Below are 22744 nucleotides of genomic sequence, written 5' to 3'. Positions count from 1 at the left end.
TTTAATTGCATCAACTATACAAAAAAGTACATAAAAAGAATGCCGACATGAAATAAGATACACATGTATAAGCCAAGTGTTAACAGATAATTCTTGCTGTTAATTTTTAAGGTATCCAAAATAAGTTTATTTTCACAGAACAACCAAGGACAATCAGTCAGTATTTGTGCAAAATATAGTGACATTTTCTTAGTGCATTAAACAACATACAAGTTTCGAAATAAAAAAAAAAACTCTTTAAGCTTAAAGCTGACAACCAAGCAAGAAATATAAATATCATGCAGTTAATAACTTCCTGTGTTTAAAATGCAACAAAAGGCCCTAGGCTTTGACTATTACCTGAGTATTATGAATTTCTCAGGCTGTGGTCATTTCAAAACCGCCTGGATCTAGAAATCTAGACCCATGCAACAAAAATCGTAAATTTTCACAAGAATTCTATATTTATTATCATATTGATGCAGCTGACCTCCTAGAAATTCAAAAGTAAAGAGGATAAGGTATACTGGCTAATACTGTATAAAACATTCTAATTTATGACTAACTCTGCCTTTTCATGGGCCAGAAACATGAAGAAGCTTTCAATTAGAGGGCTAAGCATTAATTAAGATTAATTTTAGAGGTCCATGTTTGCTCTGCTACGAATATGGATTATTCTAATGGACTTTTGAGTTTGATTACTATTCATAATCTTCATATTTAATTTTATGCCTGCTAGTTTGCCTGCTAGATGTTCCCCAGTAAAGGATTTTTTAAAACTTCAATTTACAGCCCATAGCAAGGGTTTCAAAAGTAGGGGGACTTCAAAAAATATCTGACAATCAAAAAAAAACATTATTTACTGAACCGACCTTATTGCAACAAAAAGGGGGGGGGGGAGGGGCAACCAGGATATAAAGGATACTTTACTATAGCAAAATACTATACTCAGAAAAAGTGGGGGGGGGGGGTTCTATGGGCCTGTTGCAGTGTCAATATAAATAGGTAAACCTTGCATGAACAATGGGTCATGAGCGATAAATTTCACAAATTTGGGTTAAAAAATAATTACTTGCTTAAATTATGCAAACAGCTGTCTGCTACATGTCTATGAAAAAAAAAATTATAGGATATATTTTTTCAATACTCAGCTCCATCCTGAACCTATATGCAAAAATGAATCTCACAATTTTTTGTACTTAAAGAGCTATGGGCTTATATGATATGCATACCATCAACTGCCTGCTGGCAAAACTTCTCACAAAAGAGACATGAATGTTTTTTATTATCATAGTTCCCAGACGATGTTTTTGGCCTCTAAAAACCTGGTCTTTCGCTTCTCTGACTGTGGTAAAACTTTGCCGACATCATCATGATCATCTTCACATTCACTGTCCTTTTCGCTGTCACTTGCAAGTGCAGCTTGTTTCTGCTGCATTTCAGATTTGAGAGGCTTACTGGGCATATCTGAAATTATTATATATGTACATGTATTGACAAAAGGGATTCATCTTTATTTTTATAGAAGAGGCCAATGGGCCACATGGCTCACCCAAGTCACAATGGCCCTGCACATTCCCCCCCCCCCCCCATATATCCCTATGTAAAGCTTTGATTGCCTATTATGGCCTCATCTTACCCATTCAAACCTAATGAAGAGGTATGAAAGTTGTTCTTCCATACTTCAATCTGTTAGGCATGATTGAAACACTCTATGTACGCTCCTTATGGAGATATTTATAATTTATAATGCTGGCTAATGAACATCATGTTAATGTGATGCAAAGGAAAGTAATTTATTTAAAATGAATTTTGTCAATTTATCAGACTGTGATCATGTCTGGAGAAAAAAACAACTTATGGAATTAATCCTTAACTGTAATAAAGAAACAGTCATACTTAAAATTCAAGACAGAAATTCTGCCAGAATTTTAATTCACTCTAAACAATCTACATATTGTACAATGTAATACATAACACCTTATACAAGAGGTCCATGGTCCATGACACCTGAGCCCTTTTGCAAGAGAAAAGCAGAAATCAGTTCAGTATTGGAAAGTTTGAGTAATTATACAATTGGTGCCACCCTATGCCCTGTGGGTGATGATTTGAACAAACCTGAAACTACTTCTCCCATCCTACCCCTTGATGTTACGATTTGAATAAATTTGAATGTACACTACCTGAAAAATACTCCTGTATTAATATAACAAAATCATGGCTTTGCTGTTCTTGAGAAGAAGGCCTTTAAAGACATTTTCTATATAATTCCATGTAAAAGTCTTATGCCCCATTGTGTCCCCACCCTTCTGCCAGGGGTCATTAGTTGATAAAACTTCAAGCTACATTACCTGAGTATGCTTCTGTATTAATATGACTTGTCATGGCTTTGCTGTTCTGGAGAATAATTTTTCTGGCCCACTCAGACCTGTTTAACTTTTCTAACTGATGTCAGTATTCTAGAAGTTGTCAGTATTTTGAGCAGTTTGTCGGTAAAAATGCAACTCAGCTTATTAGACATTTTTATATGAAGAACCCCTTGTTATACAAATACTAAGCACTAACTACGCAAGTCACCGTATGCTGTCTACTGTTGCTTACATATTTTACATTTGCCTTAATTATATTGTTTTTAGATCATTTTTGATAAGACCACTTCAATCAACAAGCTTCTTTATCAAACTGATTGGCAAATTTCGGGAACGACTCTGATTTTTTCCGTCTTTAGGGAAAATCTGTATATTTTCAACGTGAATCTGTAGAGCACCTTTTTACTCGGAAGATTCATGGAAAATACTAAAAAGCTGTACAAGTAAACAACTCTGCCCATTGTTTCTGGAGAAGATTTTTTTAAAGATGCCATCAAATTTGCACTTATTTTTGATTATATCCCCTTAAAATAGGGAGATGCCTTTCATGTGAACAAACTTGAATCCCCCACCGAAGAATACTTTGTGGCAAGTTTGGTTGAAATTGACGCAGTGGTTCTTGAGAAGGAGCTGAAAATTTGAAACAACAGTGACGCTGGAGATGGACAATGGACAAACTTTGATCAGAAAAGCTTACTTGAGCTTAAGAAAGTTCTGTTTTCAGCTTTATTACCAAGATCATTAATGGTATCTTCATCACAGCTTTTTTCATCGCTTGAAGGATGGTATGATTCATCATCATTACCATCATCATACTCGTCTGCTTCATCACTTAAAAGTGGCCCTGTATCATGTTCTATTTAAAATTCTAAAAAAGAAATTATCATTTTAAGACTGTTCATTTTTATGGGGTTAACTTTTAATTTGTAACATCCAAACAACATCATAAATATAGATTACCATTCTCATTGACAACATCATGACTGCTGCTTTCATTTACAAATGATTGGTGTGATTCCTCATCCTGCTCAATTGCAAAAGACTCTGTGAAAACATTCAAATTAGATATTAAATTGGAAAATAACACTTTTCTTAAAAAGTAAGATTCAAATTTATGAATACAATAGGGGTTATCTATTTTTGTCTTTTTGCCTTTACTATGCATGCAAAGAAGAGTCCCATGGGCTACAACATTTCCCATGTAAAAGAAGCTTTTCTTAATGTTTATAAAGAGTTTTTCTCCTTAATTTTCTCATGCAAAATTGTGAACTCATATTATGACCCTATCCTAACTCTAAAGGGTCTCTGAATCCACTATCCCCCCCCCCCGCTCCCTTCCTCCCTTTGGCCATGATTTGAACAAAAAGGAAGCTACAAGAAGGTTTAAAAATACTTTTTGTGGTCCAGTTGTTCTTAAGAGGATTTGTAAAGATTTTAACTAGTACATAAATGTATGTATATATTTCAAGGTAAATCTTTGATCCCCTATTGTGGCCCCATCTACCTCAAAGGCCATTTTTTGAACAATTTAAAATCTTTATTACATCAGGAAGCTTTCACATAAATTTCAGCTCCTGACCAGTGAAGTGAGAGTATTATGGGCTTTGAGAAGAAAATACACATTATGGTTTAATTTGACCTCCAAATCTTTTTTCTAGTACCATAATAGTGTACGATACATTTATTAACTTGACAACATACCAATCTTCTCCTGGATTTTGTATGCTGGTGAGCACAGACTGGGCTCACAGTTTCCAGCAAAGTTATCAGCTGTAACTCTAAACTCCCACTCTGAGTCCTGAGGAAGATCGGTGACAGTAAAGAGGGGTCAGTGCAGGGGTACTCATTTCTCTGTTCCCTTAAACTTCTCTTCTACAAGGTAGTCTACAAAGATAATCAATATTATCAACTGCTACAGTGTTTATGTGGTTTTGAACAGAGATCAACATTTCCCTTTTTTTATTCTACTTTTAAATTAGTACCTGTAATTTTACAGCCACCATTATGTTTAGGTGGTTCCCATTTCAGATAAGTTATAGAATTGTTGACAGCCTCTGGTACACCAGGTGGCAAAACCTTGGCTAAAATAAAAGTTTAAAAAAAGTGAAAGAAAAAATAATTGAAATAAAGTACAATATGGTAATTGTTTTTTAAAATGTTATAATTTTTTTCAAATATACTTACTGTATTTGGGCTTGGGAGTTATGGGACCAATCACATCACTAGACTCACTGATTTAAAAACCTTCAAGATTCTTGGCCTGTATGTGGAAGTTGTATTCCTTGTCCTTTTTTAATCCCTTCACTGATGAAAAAACTCTCAAATTCAAGTTTTGTAAACAAAACAAATTTCAAGAATCACTTTTGTAAAACATCTTTTCACAGTTTTCAGCCATGATATACTAATTACATGCAACAAAAGGACATGTAAATCCACTTACTAGTTCATAAGAAAGATACATGTGTCAACAAGTAATCAGTTACTCACCCTCATAAACACACTCATCTACTGGGTAGTCATTAGCCTGCCTCCAGTGGTGGGGTCTTCGTATTCTATGACATATCCTATAATCTTCTTAAAACCATCATTTCTTGGTTTGGTCCAAGAGAGAGATTGACAAAATCTTCATCAATGTCGAAAACACTTGGATGTCCAGGAGGATCACAACAAGCTGAGGGAAACATTTAATATTTTCAAAATTTTTCAACCCAGTTCATCATGCAAGCACAAAGACATTCTTTTAATTGTATACACCAATCAATGCTCGAATCTTAACATATCCCTTCATATTGAAACGAAGTCTTAAAGTTTGGAATTCATTTGATATCTAACAATTCATGTTCAACAGAATTATCACTTCACTTCAGCTTAGCTTCAGGGGAGAGATCAAAATTCATACACATCTACAAAAACTAATCAATCACCTGAAAATGAATTTCTTTGGCTACCACTTAAATATTTAGATGACTTGCAAAATAAAGTGGACAGACAGGACAGTATATATAGCTTGAACAAATAGGGATATACTAAAATACTTAACTAAATGTGCATTCTCAACCAAATTTGTGCACAGTGCACTATTTAAAGAATGTCCATACAAAGTAGTCAAAATACCAATCCCAAAGATCTTGAACTTAGCATTTTACAATTTTTTCCTCATAAAAATAGACGAATTCAAAATTTGATGAAAAATATTAATGCTCTCAAACTAGGAATAAATAACATTTTTGGTGGAATGGCTCTGTTCAATGGTACCAGTTATGGAAGAAAAAAAATGCTGCTGTTTGTTCTTTATCACAAAATACATTGTATTTAAAAAAAATTCCATTTCTTTTTTATTTTAAACATTTTTTCCTTTATATTCCCACAAAAAACTTTAATCCACTATTGTTGTGCCACTCTACGGGTACCTCTAGGAACCATGATTGGGAAAAAAATTGTACAGCACTTTCTGAGGATAACAGCTAGGACATTAATATCACTAATCAATGTCCTCTTGTGACATACATTCCAATGAAAAACTTCAATCCTTCATTGTAGCCCTATCCTACCCCACTGTAGATGCACTTCATTTATTTATTTTTAATTACAAAAAGACAATTGAACAAACTACCATGTTATGACCGCATCTTATTATGACATTTTTTTTATATGTTGATGTAAACAAAATATTGATTCCATACTGGTTCCACCTACCCCATTAAGTCAGATTTGAACATGCAAACTTGAATCTATACCATGTCAGGACACTTCCACATAAGTTTCAATGGTTTATAAAAAGGAGATTTTTATATGAATCAAATTTTCACTGTTTCATAGCTACTTCTCCTTGAAAAGTTGGTCACCATTCATTTAAACAAATTAAAATTGCTAAGTGGTTCTCCAGAAGAAGTAAAATGCTCCAGAGCTTTTGAGTAGATTTTTGTCTTAACCTATATTTCCACATTTGCATAATGTTTTAGTTCTTACAATAAATTTGGATTCTACAATACCAATTAAAATACATTCAGTTAAAACTCCATGATTAAATTCCATACCAAAAGCATTAAGTGAGGAACTACTGTATGTGTACTTAAAAAAGCAGGCTTCATATTTTAGGGGGCCCTTGGTGCAGACAACAATGCCCTAATTCATGAATACCACTAAGAAATCATTTATAAATACAATATATGGTACAGACATTTATAGCGCTAATTCATGATGTCGCCAACACCTCAAAACCCAGTGATTTCGCTAAATTTTGAATACACTATTTTATGGACACATACAGTATATTTTGTGGCGGAAGGTTTTTTTTTTAGAAGAAAATGATCATTTCTTTCTCTTTCAAAGTATTTAAAGTATGCTAAGTTTGGATTCCTATTTTTCCATGCAGCCTACACACAGAGTTATTCTGAGCCATGAATTGTTTTATGCTGGTCCTAAATTATATATCAAATAAAATATCATGAATTCTATCATTATATTTGATAAGTATAGCAAATATATTGTGAAAATCCAGAAAAAATAGCCGTAATTTAAATTAAGCTTAAAATTAGCACTATTTTGGTAATATCTAAAAATTAACATCACAGACCCCCACTTTTAATTTTCTTTTCTGAATATATAAAATACTTTTAACCATTCTTCTTAAATTCAGTAAAATGTCATTACTTTCAAGATATTTTATAGCTTGATAAATTTTTTAATGCCAGAAAAATATTTTCTGAGTGCAAAAAGGTCAAATAATTGAACTTGCAAAGTAATTTGAAAATTTTTTGTTGTCACAAATTTTAATACACCTATATATTCAAGGTGAAATAAGACTGTGTTTGTTCCCATAATTTATTTGAAAAAAATATTGGAGGAAAAACTTTAAAAATTGATTTATGTGTAAGACGTATTTACAGTGCAAAAAAGTCAAACTAAATGCTCAATAGCACCAAGAGAAGCACATTAACCCCTATTTTTTGTTTTGATTTTTAATTAAGCTAGGTGTGTAGATTCTAAAAATATACTTGATAAAAGATTCTCATTACTTTTGAATTTAAAATTTCAAAATTATGCTTTGTAAAGTAGAAATCTGGTGTCTGATTATAATCGATAACATTGAAACACTAGAAGCTGATTCCAAACATTGATTGAAAATGAAAATAAACCAATGCAAGGAAACTCACAACATCTGTGTGATAAATGTATACAGACAGGGAAACTCACTACATGTGGGTAAATAATGCACTCTGGCAAGGAAACTCACTACATGTGTGTTAATAATGTACTCTGGCATGGAAACTCACTACATGTGTGTTAATAATGTACTCTGGCATGGAAACTCACTACATGTGTGTAAATAATGTACTCTGGCAAGGAAACTAACTACATGTGTGCAAATAATGTACTCTGGCAAGGAAACTCACTACATGTGTATGATAATTTTAAACAGACAAGGAAACTCACTACGTGTGTGTAAATAATATACTCTGGCAAGGAAACTCACTACATATGTGTAAATAATGTACTCTGACAAGGAAACTCACTACATGAGTGTAAATAATTTACCCTGGCAAGGAAACTCACTACATGTGTGCAAATAATGTACTTTGGCAATGAAACTCACTACATCTGTGTAAATAATGTACTCTGGCAAGGAAACTCACTACATCTGTGTAAATAATGTACTCTGGCAAGGAAACTCACTACATGTGTGTGATAATTTTAAACAGACAAGGAAACTCACTACATCTGTGTAAATAATATACTCTGGCAAGGAAACTCACTACATATGTGTAAATAATGTACTCTGGCAAGGAAACTCACTACATGTGTGTGTAAATAATATACTCTGGGAAGGAAAATCGCTACGTGTGCAATTATTGTCCTCTGACACGGAAATTCACTACATCTGCGTGATAAATTTTAAAATTAAAGATAGAAACTCAAAACGTCGACACAAATACTGAGGTATGTGACTAATGCAGAGATTATTAGATACTGTACGTAGCATGAAAAAAATTGCTGGCTTCACATCAATGTTGCTATGGAATGAAGGAAAAAAATATACTACATGTTTTGTCTTTGATGAAAAAAGAAGAAAAAAAAAAAAAGATAGAAATAATGTTATATTGTAATATATTTCAATACAAAATTTAATATTGCAATGTATCCAAGGTATTGTAATAGGATTTTTAATTTGCAATACCTAGCACTTAACTATGAACACAATGAGTGATTTGGCAATGTTAAAACAAACTACATTTCCTTTGCAGTAAATTCATCATCAACTTGTTCCTACTATGGATAAATTATATATGGCTCAACTAGTATTATAAACAATGAAAGTATATCCCTGAATAGAAAATAGCAAAATTTATATTTTTTTCCCTAAAAATGTATGTCTGTAACATGAATATATTTCATTCAGAATGAAAGTAATAATAAAGAAATAATCCTTGAAATATGTTTTTTACGTTATGTCAAAAATCTTGACGCGAGCCCATTGCAGAGGTGTGAGAGAGGAACGAACGACTACTCTGCATAGGAGATTGGTAAACAGCAACACCCCCCCCCGCCAAACAAACAAACAAACAAACAAAACAAAAAACACGATATAATATCTAATCATAATATTTAACCTCCTGGGGTAGTGAACTCTATAAAACATGTTTAGTAGACTTATCTATAATGCATATCATAGAAGAAATATGGAATCAAAATAATCATCCCAAATTAAACGTACATGTATTAACCATTAGAGAGAATCTAGGTATGTCACTCCAGTTTGTTTACTTTGTACCCCATTGGTTTTTCTGAGTTGAAATCATGTTTTTATTTCAAAATGAAATGCCATTTCACATTCTTTTGACATATAATTCAGTCTGTCTTTAATTTGATGAAGCTTTTAAATTGGATTTGCATCTCATAAGAATCCTACAATTTATTCTCAAATACAAATCAATCAGTGTTTTGGAAAATCCTTAAGTAAAAGCAAGAGGCCACTCAATCTCATTCATAACAGTATGTCACTTCTTTTCATATCCATGCTCAATACATTTCACTCTGATTCTTATTCTTCATAATTTCAATACTTTGCCGATGCTTCATTGTGTTAGCAATGTATACCAGTTCTTCTTACTTTTATACTAATTCCAGTTCTTAACTACTGTAACATTATTTTTAAATTTGCAAATTAAATCTCTGTTACAAATATCAATTTAAATATTTTTGTTGTAGGCAACCAAGAATTCAAGTAATGTAAGAAAAACAAAATGCCAGTAATATGTCTTCAATTATTTCATAAAAATGACTCTGGCCATCCGAACCGAGCAGTATCCAATCTTATAATTATGTGTTGATACTTATAAGTGTTGTCAAATCGGACAATTTTTAGTAACCGGTTACTCGCTTACTTTTCCGATCAAGTAAACAGTTACACGGATGGATTTTTTTATAGACCTTTAAACATCCTTGCTCATGGTATGTATTCAATAATAACTGTAATATATGTAACGTCATTACAATTTCCATGTTTAACATTTACATACTGGCCAATATCAAACTCAAATGCACTGTAGATGCATTTCATTTATTTATTTTTAATTACACAAAGACAAATTAAAGCTTCTAAATGAATTTGTTCTTGAATATCCTGTAATAGTTGGCAATTTTTGCGGATGTCCTAAATATAAACTTACTTTAGTTTCGTTTCTGTGTATGTTAATTTCATTTTACATATTTTACACCTTTCGGATTTAAATTCTTTTAAAACATTTCGGAATCTATGCTTTTGATGGCTGTGGAGGCATCTTGTTTAAAATTAATCCTGTACTGCGGACTAGCACAGTATAAGTGAGGTAATTATAATTAACCCAGGTTTTCTACATTGTATACTGCTTGGCAATCAAAGCCATTGATTAGATAAGCTGTGAAAACTAAGTGTTATCAAAACAAATCGGTCATGTTTGTGAAACGCTAGATCAAGTCTAACGTTAAATAACGGTAAATAAAATGGTAGAGGTGTACATTCATTTCTGAACAAAATAACATTTCTTTTCTACTTTTGTCTATATATCCGAGTAACTGAGTAGCAGTTTTACTATCTGATACTCGCATTGTTTGCCGATTAACCGGTTAACCAGGTACTCGTTGACAACACTAGTAGAAATGGTTAAAATGGCATCACACAAAATAAAGATAAATTAATTATTCAAACAACAGGGAGTAATACAGTAAAACATGCTTACAATAGCAAAGAGCCGGGGACCAAAATATTTAATTCTTTATAATCATAAACTTTCCATTTACAACACTTTTAAATCTATGGGGAAGGAAATCACTTCAATGTAGGCATATAAATTCATTTTAAGCATGTTTACTCTAACAATGTTCTGGCTGATTGATTTGAAAATTTTATAAATGGTTCTTCAATGATGTGCACAATTTAGGAAACACTGCAACAAATGGAAGCTAGACCTCTGCTCCTTGATGAAAATATATCCTTGTTCGTAACCTTATTATAAATCTAGCTTAATAGTCAGACTGGGTGAAGCCTATCTTTATGAAGTATTGATACTGATGGTGGCATTACATAAAACCAAAGGCCTGAAGGCCTGAGAGACGCATCGCACTGAAGGTAGAAAACTCAAATTTTTTTACTTAGAAAAATTCGACATACATCTTGAGGGAACGAAAAAAAATCAGGAATAAAAATAAAAATTAAAAATATCATTTCTTTGAGGTTAAAAAAAGATTTTGAGTTGTGGAATTTTTTTAGTCGGTTGGAAGAGGGCAAACAAACATTTTTTTAAAGATAGTCTGATATATCAATTATAATTCATTGATATTTAAATTAATCTATAATTGATTTTAATTATACTTTTATTTTTTTTTATTCTTTCATTATAAACATAGTAGAAAGATGAAATAATGAACGAGAATTTAGAAATGAATGATTATTGAATAATTCTATATAATTTCATATCTGAATTTTTTCTGTTTCTTTCATTATGAGCATTTTTTTTTTAAATATCAATACTTTGTCTTAGACTGGTTTTATCAATCAAAATGACATAATACGTAAACCATAGTGGGATACATGAAATGTTTATATAATTCGGACTGAAAAAAAAAAAAAAACAATCGGGAGTGGTATACGGTATACTATGAAACAGGTTTCCTCCGATATTTTATATAAAATTAACTCAAAAAGTCTATGTTTATACGGTATTAGTAAACCTATAAATTGAAATCCACTGTCATTGCAATTTTTTATCAGATATTTTATCATACTCAACTGACATTTTACCAAAAACCGATCATTTCACCGTTTCGTGTCACCCTTCCTCGTGGAATTTTTTTCCCAAAACAGTCTAGACAAACTCCAAAAACAGCTTTGCTTTTCCGGAAGTAAGAAATTGAGACTGAAAAAGACTCCGAAAATAGAGTCCACGCATGCGCACGCGCAGAAAAAATAGCGATTTTTCGGCAAAAATGATGGGTCTACAAAAACTGTCTGTGCAAAGTTTTGGAAAGTATGGCAATTATGCCAGTACTCAGAAATGCTAAATAAAAGACTTCGGAAGAGATCGTATTTGTCAGATTTTTTATTTTATTTGCAAAAAAGGAGATATTTACTTTCAAAGTTGACGTTTGAAGTCAGGTCAATTACAGAGAAAATGATACGTTTGAGAAGTAAATATGCATAATAAAAGGGATATATATGCAAAATGGGACAATACATATTGTAACTGTTAAAAACTTGACTGAATTTTACACATATATTAGCATTCCAGTATTTTTATTTGTGTACGACATCTGAATTAAACGCGTAAGTTCTTACCATGGTTATTTACCGATTTTTTTTTTATCACATACGAACAGATATTATTATGAAAACATTTTTTAAAACTATTAGCTATCAAAATGAAATCTTTAAAAACCACTCTTCTAGAAATTAAGGTCACAACATGTCTTCTAAATATAAACCTGTGAATATCTCTGCTCCGTAGTGAAAAATGCACATTTTCTAATTAAAATACATACAAGCTGGGTGTCTTCAAAAACAAGTAAAAGCACCTAGATATCGTAGGAACAACATAAAATTTAAATCAAGGAGACAATAAATCAAATAAGAAAATAATTCTTACCGGCAGTATTGAATTCGAATAATTTCATAAATATAATTATCCATTCAACAAAATTAAAGTCAAGTCACAATGCACTAAATACAGCCATTATGCAGCCGTATATTTGAAGAAAGCGAACGACAATCCATCGTTTGTTTACATCGGACGCCATTTTGCCGCAATGCATGATGGAGCCAAAGACTTCGTTTTCGGAGTTCATGCTGTTTTTAGAGTTCGTCTTGACTGCGAAAGGTGGCCCTTGTTGCAAAAATTTATTCAGTTGAACATCTTACTATTCGTTTCATCAAGTGAAAAAATAATGATATCCCTTCTACTTCTATAAAAACAACCATCTTGTTCCTACTGTTAGTGATGTTTTATAAAATAAAATTATTGTATATTTTTCTCAGATATTCGTACAAGCAATGTCATATTACAAGGCTTAATAATTTATGGCAAGAGCTGTTGCGATGTAAATAGATCTTACTCCGCGTAGCACATGTTTGTTTGTTGTTGTTTTCTCTCTTTCTCTATTTTTGTTTTGTTTTGTAATTGTTTCTTTTTTGTTATCTTTGTTGCTTTCAAAGTATAAACAACATATATATGTGAGATTTTATGTTATTTGGTATTTAAAATAGACAATGAATATCACCAACTTGTCAATATACATTTGCTCTATTTTCAATGGCGTATTTAGAATCAATATTGTGGAGTCCTTTGTCGCCGCAGTAATTGAAAAGAAAGAAATGGGGGTCGACTGCAATGAGGCCACATCGCTGTTAGGGATGCGCCTCAAAAAATAGTTTGTGTCCAAAAACATGTGAATAAACATGATAAATATTAAATCCCTCTTTTTGACATTATGATATCATGAAATTAGCTTAACAGCAGACTGGGTAGTGCAACTTGTATAATTATATTTATATATATTACCTGAATTAATCTCATCATCATCATCACTGTCAAATGAATTTCCATTGAATTCCCAACTAAAAGGGTCCGATTCCACTTCCACATCTGAGCTAGCCATTTGGATGTCTAAAACATCAAAGCATTTAGATTCAACATCACCTTTTAAAAATTAAAACTGTCTTCAAACAAGAGGCCCATGGGCCACGATGCTCACTTTGGTCAAATAGGTTCAATAAAAGACTTACTTATAGACATAAAATATTACAAAAAAATTTATCAATTCAGATTCTGAGATCTTATTTTCCAGGTATAAGTCTTCTTCTAAATGTGTCTTTGTGTGACATCATATTGTAACTAGGGGATTGCTCTAAAATCAGCCCCAGTATTTCCAATTTGTTTAAGCATCATTTATGTTAAAAATTATACAAAAAATATTTTTTGGAAAAAATATACAAACTTAAATTTAAATACAGATCAATCTGGATTTTAACTTTTTTGCACAAAACTATAAATTAAGAGTATATAAAATTATAATCATGTAATGAAAAAATATGAAATTCAAGCAATATTATCATTCTTTCTACATCCATCCACTTTACAAAACAAAACCACAGATGTTGAGAGTAAATTAATAATATAAACTTACTTTTATAGTCTGATATAAATTTGATCTCAAAACCTTTTTGGTCAAAGCCAGCCTGGCAGTAAAAATCTGCTTCTGACGAAGGTGACATTCGTCTTCTCTGAAAATAGATGTGATCAGGGAATACATAAGCTTTAATTCATAACATACTATATAAATGGTGCCTGTTTTGGAGGGTAACAAATGAAATTGACACCCTTTTGAAAACCATTAACCTTTTGTTTTGTCATTGAAATGATCCCTCCTGAAATATTTTATCGACCAAATATTATAAGATTTTTTTAAAATTTTAATCAATTCTTTGCCTGTAATCAAATGACCACCAAAACTTGTGTTGGATCTAAGGGAAAACAAGTCTCTTGGTTGACTAGTGATACTTTTTACAAAAAAGTTAACTGTTTATTGAGTTTTTTTTAAAACATATAAACATAGGTAATCAAAGATTACAAAGCTCAATGAATGGTACATGTGTATCCATAAGTAAGGTAAATCTTGTACCAATTTTGTGCGAGATCAATTATCAATGCAAGTTTGGTTAAAGTAGGACTAATAGTTGCATGGGAATAGACCTGCTCCAAAAACTTTAAACTTAAACTGTTTACTCATAAAGAAAATGTAGGTCAGTTCCAGCATCCATAGCATGTCTGGTAGTGTCCATCCCTAGTTTCGTCATCCATGCAAGTTTAGTCATAACATGTCATATAGTGATAGAGCTACTCCAGACATTACTCTGGTCACATATCTGAAAAATGTAGGTCAGATTCAGCATCAAAAGCAAGTCTTCTTGTGTCCATCTTTAGATACATCATTCCATGCTAGTTTGGTTCTGGTAAGGCTAATAATTACTCATCTGGAAAATAAAGGTTAGATCCAGCATCCAAAGCAAGTCTGGTAGTGTCCATCCCTAGGTGCATCCTCCATGCAACTTTGGTTCAGGTAGGGCTTAGTTACTTGGAAATGCATGGACTTGCTCCAAAAACTTTAACCTGGTCACTCATCTAGAAAAATTTAGGTCAGATCCAGTATCTGAAGCAAGTCTAGTATTGTCCATCCCTAGATGCATCATCCATGTAAGTTGGGTCCAGGTACGGCTTATAGTTACTTGGGAATGGACTTGCTCCTAAAACTTTAACCGGGATGCCGACACAAACGAAAATCAATAATTATGATTTGCCATCTAAATCACATGTTCAATTTCAAGTGTGATTTACAACATTTTCATAATTTTATTCGGTAAACAAATAAAAAAAATTACAAATTCATTTTTAATGGACCCAAATTATAGCTTGTATAGCCACTTTATTAGTGTAAAATGTGCACTGTGCCATTTGGCTGACCCCACGAAATGCAAGAAAGCCTGATTTTCTAGTTTGTAAGTTCATTGCAGTCTGCACTCTTGGTATTCGTCATCGAAATTAAATGATATCCATGATGTATCATATAACAAGAGGCCCAAGGGCCTTAACGGTCACGTGAGTATAAAACAATAATCCATAGAGGATCCATAGAGTATAAAATAAACTGATAGAACCTTAATTTGTTGCCCAAAAGCAAGAAAAAATAGGATGATCATGATCTTCGAAATAATTAGTCTAATATTGAGTAACAACTCATAAATTAAGTTCTAATCTGTCCCCAATTTAGATTTTTTTCCTATAAGTTTTATTTTCTAATATGCCCCCACCCTACCCCCGAGGGTCATAATTTGAATAATCTTGAATCTACACTACTGTAAAACACTTTTTATTCACAAGAACTTTATTTTTGCGTAATTACGTGAGACAGTGTGCTCGTGAAAATTTCATTCTCACTTATCTTAGTATTCCTAAAGATTATATACAGCAAACACATTTCGCTAATAAGGAGTCAGTGACTATCTCGCGAAAATGAAGTGTCCCGAAAATTTAGTGATCTACAGCACCTGAAGATGTTTCTGTATTAAAATGACTAATCATGACTTTGTTGTTCTTGAGAAGAAAATTTTTAAATGATCTTTCATATATATTCCTAACTAAAATTTGATCACCTGTTGTGTCCCCTCCCTACCCCAGGGGGTCATGATTTGAACAAATTTGAATTTACATTACCCAAGGATGCTTCCATATAAATAAGACAAATCATGGCTTTGCTATTCTTGAGAAGAAGATTGTTAAAGATTTTTCCTATGTATTCATATGTAAATCTTTGATCATAAATTGTGGCCCCACTCTATATTACCTGAGGATGCTTCCATGTAAATATAACCAATCATGGCTTTGCTGTTCTTGAGAAAATAATTTTTTCAAGATTTTTCCTATGTATTCCAATGTAAAAATTTCATTGTTCATTATGGCCCCACCCTCCCCGGGGTTCATCATTTTAAGAAATTTGAATCTACACTACCTGAAGATGTTTCTACATCAGTTTCATCTTTCTTGGCCCAGTGGTTCTGGAGAAGATTTTTCCAATGTATTCCCATGTAAAACTTTGATCTCCCATTGTGACCCGCCCTGCCCCCCGCAGGGGTGTGCAATTACCATTGCCCAATGCTCAGGGCTACCAATTTTAGAGGTTGGGCTATCATAAATCTATACTGCATTAGTCTGTCGGGCTAGTAAATCTGAAACGAAAGTATATGTATATTTACATCGACTGAATTGATGTACGAATTAACTTTGTTGTAAAATCATAATCTTTAATTCTTTTCAACATATATGTATTGTGTGTTGCTATCGCCAGTCGTTTCAGTGACTGTCACAATTATATTCAATAAAAATAGGGAGAAGTACCTGACAATAACATAGTGGAAACCATTATTTGTTTTATTTATTTCAACTTAATTTTTTTTTTTTTTTTTACCTTTTTGTTATACTTATACATGTATTGTTTTCGGTAGTTAATGGGCTAGTGATGATTGTCAACCTCGAGCTAGTAACTTTGTTACTTCCACTAGCCCAGGCTAGTAACTAATTTTTGTAATTGCACACCCCTGCCCAGGGGTCATGATTTGAACAAACTTGAATCTACACTACCTGGGGATGTTTCCACGTAAGTTTTATCTTTCTTGGCCCAGTGGTTCTGGAGAAGAAGATTTTTAAAGATTTTTCCTATGTATTCCAATAATGTAAAACTTTGATCGTCCATTGTGGCCCCACCCTACCCCTGGGAGTTATGATTTTAACAAACTTGAGTCTACACTACCTGAGGATGTTTCCACATAAGTTTCATCTTACCTGGTCCAGTGGTTCTTGAGAAGAAGATTTTTAAAAGATGCCATTAATTTTTCACTAATTCTTAGTTATCTCCCCTTGGAAGACGGTGTGGCGCTTCATTTGTACAAACTTGAATTACCTTTACCCAAGGATACTTTGTTGCAAGTTTGGTTGAAATTGGCCCGGTGGTTCTTGAGAAGAAGTTGAAAATGTAAAAAGTTTATGCAAGACGCACACCCGCACGACGACGGATGAAAACAGATACATGTAGCAATAGGTCACCTGAGTGACTCAGGTGACCTAATAAAATCAGAGCCACCAATCAACATATTGACATCCACTGGCTAAGCAACAAACTTCTCCTCTGATGTGGTTCCTAACTCCAAAATATCAAGTCATTTTGCATGGCTGCACCACAGATTTATGAAATTGATGCATATGGAAAATATTACCTTAGGCCATTCCAAGTTTTTTCTATGTTTAGCATCCACCCATCTTTCAAATACTTCCCTACCAATTTCAGGACTCCTGATTTTGTTTGTTTGGTTTTTTTTTTTTTTTTGTCAAGGGATGTCAAAAAATCCAAGGCACACGCGGACGCTAAACATTGAAAAAACTTGGAATTGCCTTAAATGTACAATGAAATACCATACTAACAAATTCTAATTAATTATCTAGGCTCGCTCTTTGATCTCTAAAAGTTGGCATTAAAAAATGATTTTGGTTTAAATATATTTTATTCTAAATACTTGCTGTAATAGATGACAAATCTCCATAAGTTCTAAAAACAGAAAATTTATTTCCACATATCTGTTATCAAGGTGGCAGGGGATAATTTTTCTTTTCAATGCCAAACATGTGCCGAGGGGGTAGGCATATGCATGAGGTCAATAAAAACAGATCATAGTTTGGGGCAGTTTCTTGGGTGCTAATTAATTGCACTTCATATATCTATAGCTCAAAAAATGTGTCAACGTATAACATGTAACCTACATATTAAAGTGCACATGTACCGAAAATGCACTTGGAGGTCTCCAAAGATTTTGGCTTGTTTTTCCAAGATTTGGGCTGCTGTCGCACCTATACAGCCCATCCCATTCCCGAGCGAGCAGGATAAAACACCCAGTATTCTGTAGAACAATGCATGCCCTAATGAAAATTCACCAATTGATCTGGGGCCATTCACCTTCCCTCTGAGATGCACACCACTGCTTTTCAGCTGAATTTCCTCTGCGACTGACCAAATGTCTTAGTTTCGCATTTACAACTCTATATATGCTAAGCATCAGAGTGATACCTACATGATGCACATCATTTTTCTCAGCAAGCTCTGCTACACTGCACATGTACATGTATCCCATAATTATTCTATTCATTTTTCTACATAAAATATCACATCAATCAGGGGATATCTCAGTTTTTAAAGAAATTTGACAGCGCGTACTAATCTATAGTATGAAACTATCCCCTGCCACCCAATGCCATATGGCCATAGTCAAGTCGTACCCAAGGCAATTCAAATCTTAACATGTTAACATACAAACATATATGGTTTTGAGTTGACACAGATAAATGCTGTTTTTATTCTCACGGATCAAAAAGTTCCTTGATAAAATGGTTTGCTTAATGGATAAAAGTTATGTAATTGATCCTAAAAGTTTCCTTTTATTATATTTTGCTAGTTGTAAAGGGGTATATAATAAATTTATCATTATAACAGTAACTTGATCCTGAGACCCGTATTACGTCTCGTTGACAGGCGCGGATCATCAGATCAAACTGATTTGATCTGATGATCCGTGCATGTCAACTTGACATGATACGGCTCTTCGGATCAAGTTACTATTATAATTATATATATATACTGGCCTCTGTTCTTCTTTCAGAAAATATCATAGGCTCAATTTCGTTGAGTCAATAATTTGGAATATCCCATAATTATCTCTTAATTTGAATCACTTAAACATGTTAAATCAACACATGCCCCTGATCGGCCGAGAATTGCAAAATTTGGTGAAAAATTATGTTAATCACTGAAATGTGCATAGAGACTATGACAGAATGTAATATGGGTTTGCTGCGCATAAGGCGACGTGATTTGAAAATGACATCATAATAGCCTTACTGAATAGCCTTACTGTAGAAATAAAATTTTAATTCCCATTAGTTTACTTCGCATTAGCTGTAGTGTGAACACAATTTAATTTGCATTATTTTAATTCACATTATTTACTTCGCATTAATTTACTGCGAATTAAACTCTCCGTGTGAACAGGGCATAACAATTTAATGCATGTTACTGTCAATCAAAAATTGTTTTAATCAGTAAATCATGATGCAAAAACTAACATAACTTGCAGAAGTCAGCATAAACAACTTCACTAGCGAATCAAGATCCCATTCAAAAAACATTGGTAATGTAATGCAATATCATGCACTCAAGTGTATAATATATAATTTTCTTATCGGTATTGTAAAACAATTGATACCCCATATGAGTTCCACATGGTGAAAAGAAGGACCCTTGACATGACCGACTTGCTAACCAGACATGACCTCGGCCACTACGTGGCCTTGGTCAGGTTAATTAGAATAATCTAACTGTGTCTTGGGACAGGCCCTCACTACAGTTAGAATCCCTCCCATATACATGTACCAATAATATAGCAGAAAATTGCAGAATCGCTCCGAAATGATTTTGGAGAAAATTAATGAAGTTGCATTGAAAATAACAGTCAAATTAATCATAAAAAACCTTTTGAGACTGTAAATACCTTTCATCTAAAAATTTAATCCATATAATGGAAGAATTCAACACTTTTTCACCAACATTTTTTACTCGTTTCAAATTTACACAAGATGTTGACATTCAGAACTCTCGGGATATTTCATAGTAAATGCACAAAGTTAGAGTTATCTCCCATATTTTCTTTGCTACATGGACAATACACGGAATGCATTCTATCGTTAAACAGGGTCCGTAGGACATTTATCATTTTAATGATAGAACATTCTATCTATGGTCAGGTCAGTTAACCTCGTAGACCAAGTCTTGGGTCCGTATTTCACCATGTTGACCTCAGAAGAGGTAATAAATTGTTAATATTGTTAAGTTATGAGTTTTCATCAATTTATATAGGGGAGTCAGCTTGTAACAATTCTCCTGGTTACGAGTTGAATTTTGTCGTTTCATTAATGAGTTGACCTATTGGGTTTGATCTGATCTACTCAACATGCTAGAGGTTCACGGCGATATACTTTTGACTTGGCGCTCCGAGGTATATAAGGAGCGTACGGACGTTTAACCGAGGCTCTTACTTGTAGGAGGAGATCTGACCTAGATACGATCATACGAGAATGGTTACGAGTTGACCAAAAACCCTTAAACAGACACTGTAACCTTTCTGTGTTTCCCAATCCCAAACAAGGATAGACTGTAATGCAGGCCCAACTGTGTTCATTGTACGTGTATAAAAAATGAATAAAACGGGCACTATAAAGATTATCGTTCCGAAAAATTGACACATACAACTGACCTAGTTCGAATTTTCTCAACTAAGTGACAACTTTCCAAAGTTCACAGTACATACGATGAACTTCAAGCATCTTCTAAATTTCCATCTTCAAAAGTAAAAAGAGAAGATTTTTATACTCTAAAGCTTACAAATACTTACAAAACTGTCTTTCATACGCAATGCAGTCTCAGTGATCAGTTCATGTTCATGTTGTAGGGTGTTACCTTCGCTTGACTGGTTCTTGTGAACTTCCGGTAACCAGCACATTTCTGAAAAGTGAAAATCTTGTAATATGCAGGCAATATTTATGACTTTTAGAGTGGGACAGTTGCAAAGTATGATGGCAAAGGTACTTATTTTGGCCATTTTAGGGTGGGACAAGTCATTTTAACAACAAAAGACCCTAGATACATAATCTATATAACTCAGTAACTGTAGGGCAGTGGCGGATCCAGAAGGGTGTCTAAAGATTAAGGGCCTGGGACACAAATTATAAATGCAATTAGCAACAACAATATAAAAATTTCTTAATCTTTATACGAATAATTTTGGTTATAACAGGGGAGTTGGCGCCCCCCCCCCCCCGAACCCCCTCCTAATAAAGGTCCCTGATTTTATTATGAATTGAGAAAAGACTCAAATACATGTAGTTATTCAAATCCATGAAATAAACCCTCAAATCACAGGTTCCTCCTAGTTTTTAAACAATTTAGACCTGGCCTTCAGTGCAAAACTGTCAAATTAATCAATATAATCAAATTATCAGGAAATTAATTAATCCACTGGCGGATTTAAGGGGGGGGGCGTGGGGGGCGCACGCCCCCCTAAAATTTTCAAAGTATGATATGACTAATATCAATAATGCCATACTTTGGTATATAACAAACCAATACCGCTATTTTTGTGCCTGGTTTTACTCTTAAAATACACGAAAACCCAGGAGCTTCCGGGGGCTTCGCCCCCTGGGCCCCCTCTATTCAAAGTATGATATGACTAGTATTAATAATGCCAAACTTTGGTACATATAAACTAACCAATACCCCTATTATTGTGCCTGGTTTTACTCTTAAAATACACGAAAACCCAGGAGCTTCCGGGGGCTTCGCCCCCTGGGCCCCACCAGGGCTTCGCCCTGGACCCACTGGGGGCCTTAAGGCGGCCCCCAGACCCCCTGCCTAAACAAAGTTATCCACGCCCCCCCCAATCACAAATCCTGTATCCGCCCATGTAATCAATTTAGATTTAGAAAGTATGCTACATTTAAGATTTAGACAGTATGTTAGAAGCATATAATATACTTTTAGTCAAGAGTGTATGGGGATTTACCCTGGATTGTATTCCATACACCTTGAGGCTGAATCAAGGGTGTAGGGGATTTACTCTGTGTTGTATTCCATACATGTGTGCAGAAGGCCCCAGTGCTTTTTAACTATGCCTTGTGACATCACAATATTTTACCTTCAGCTCAAGCTGTACATAGTACATGTATACTAAATTACACCAGCTGGCTTGCTATACAAACAAATCTTGTATTACAAGTTAGCTTGCTGCTTCAGCCTCTGAGGATGTATAGAATACAATTTACCAGAGGAAAATCTCTTTACATCCTTGATTGAATTGCAGTGGATATATCCCTGCTAGAATTACAAGAAAAACAATCCAATGCATGTCATATTTCCTTAGAAATAAAAAATGTCATGGTCAAGTAAGATTTTATACAACTTTCAAACATTTTCAGGTTGCTTGATATCCAAAATCATGCACGTTTAAAATTCCCAAAATTATTTCATTTAAAAAAGGAAATCACCAAATATTTTGCAACTGAATGGAGTCTGTACCCTTCAAGTAGTAGCCATCTATATCACAGCCTCAACATGGCTGATGAAGGAGAAATTTAAAGGTCATATTATATTGTATATATGTACAGGGGTATTTATGAACTTTAATTTACTTTGATTTAATTTTCATACAAAATGAGGACGGGAAATATATTCTTTCACTGCAGTGGAAGGTATGAGACCAATTTATTTAAGAC

At 33.5% G+C, this 22744-nt stretch overlaps 1 long non-coding RNA gene across 3 annotated transcripts; it reads right to left on the bottom strand.

The window, feature by feature from the left end:
* LOC133172855 (uncharacterized) lies at window positions 1–20938 on the bottom strand. Of its 3 annotated transcripts, none has more exons than XR_009718971.1 (10): window positions 16386–16486; window positions 14007–14103; window positions 13382–13486; window positions 4836–5019; window positions 4533–4647; window positions 4331–4429; window positions 4050–4232; window positions 3309–3392; window positions 3082–3216; window positions 1–1446 (listed from the first exon to the last, which is right to left on the bottom strand). It is a non-coding gene; the product is annotated as an uncharacterized LOC133172855 (long non-coding RNA). The 3 variants fall into 3 exon arrangements; XR_009718970.1 differs by lacking the exon at window positions 16386–16486 and adding an exon at window positions 20869–20938 and having other exon boundaries at window positions 1106–1446; window positions 4533–4652; XR_009718969.1 differs by having other exon boundaries at window positions 1106–1446; window positions 4533–4652.
* Window positions 20939–22744: the final 1806 nt, after the last annotated feature.

The sequence above is a fragment of the Saccostrea echinata genome, unplaced genomic scaffold (assembly GCF_033153115.1).
Source record: "Saccostrea echinata isolate AGI-Se365-2 ecotype Australia unplaced genomic scaffold, CSIRO_AGI_Sech_v1 ptg000055l, whole genome shotgun sequence".
Taxonomy (NCBI): domain Eukaryota; kingdom Metazoa; phylum Mollusca; class Bivalvia; order Ostreida; family Ostreidae; genus Saccostrea; species Saccostrea echinata.
Note: the sequence above shows the minus strand (reverse complement) of the source record. Positions and strands in the feature narration are given on the sequence as shown.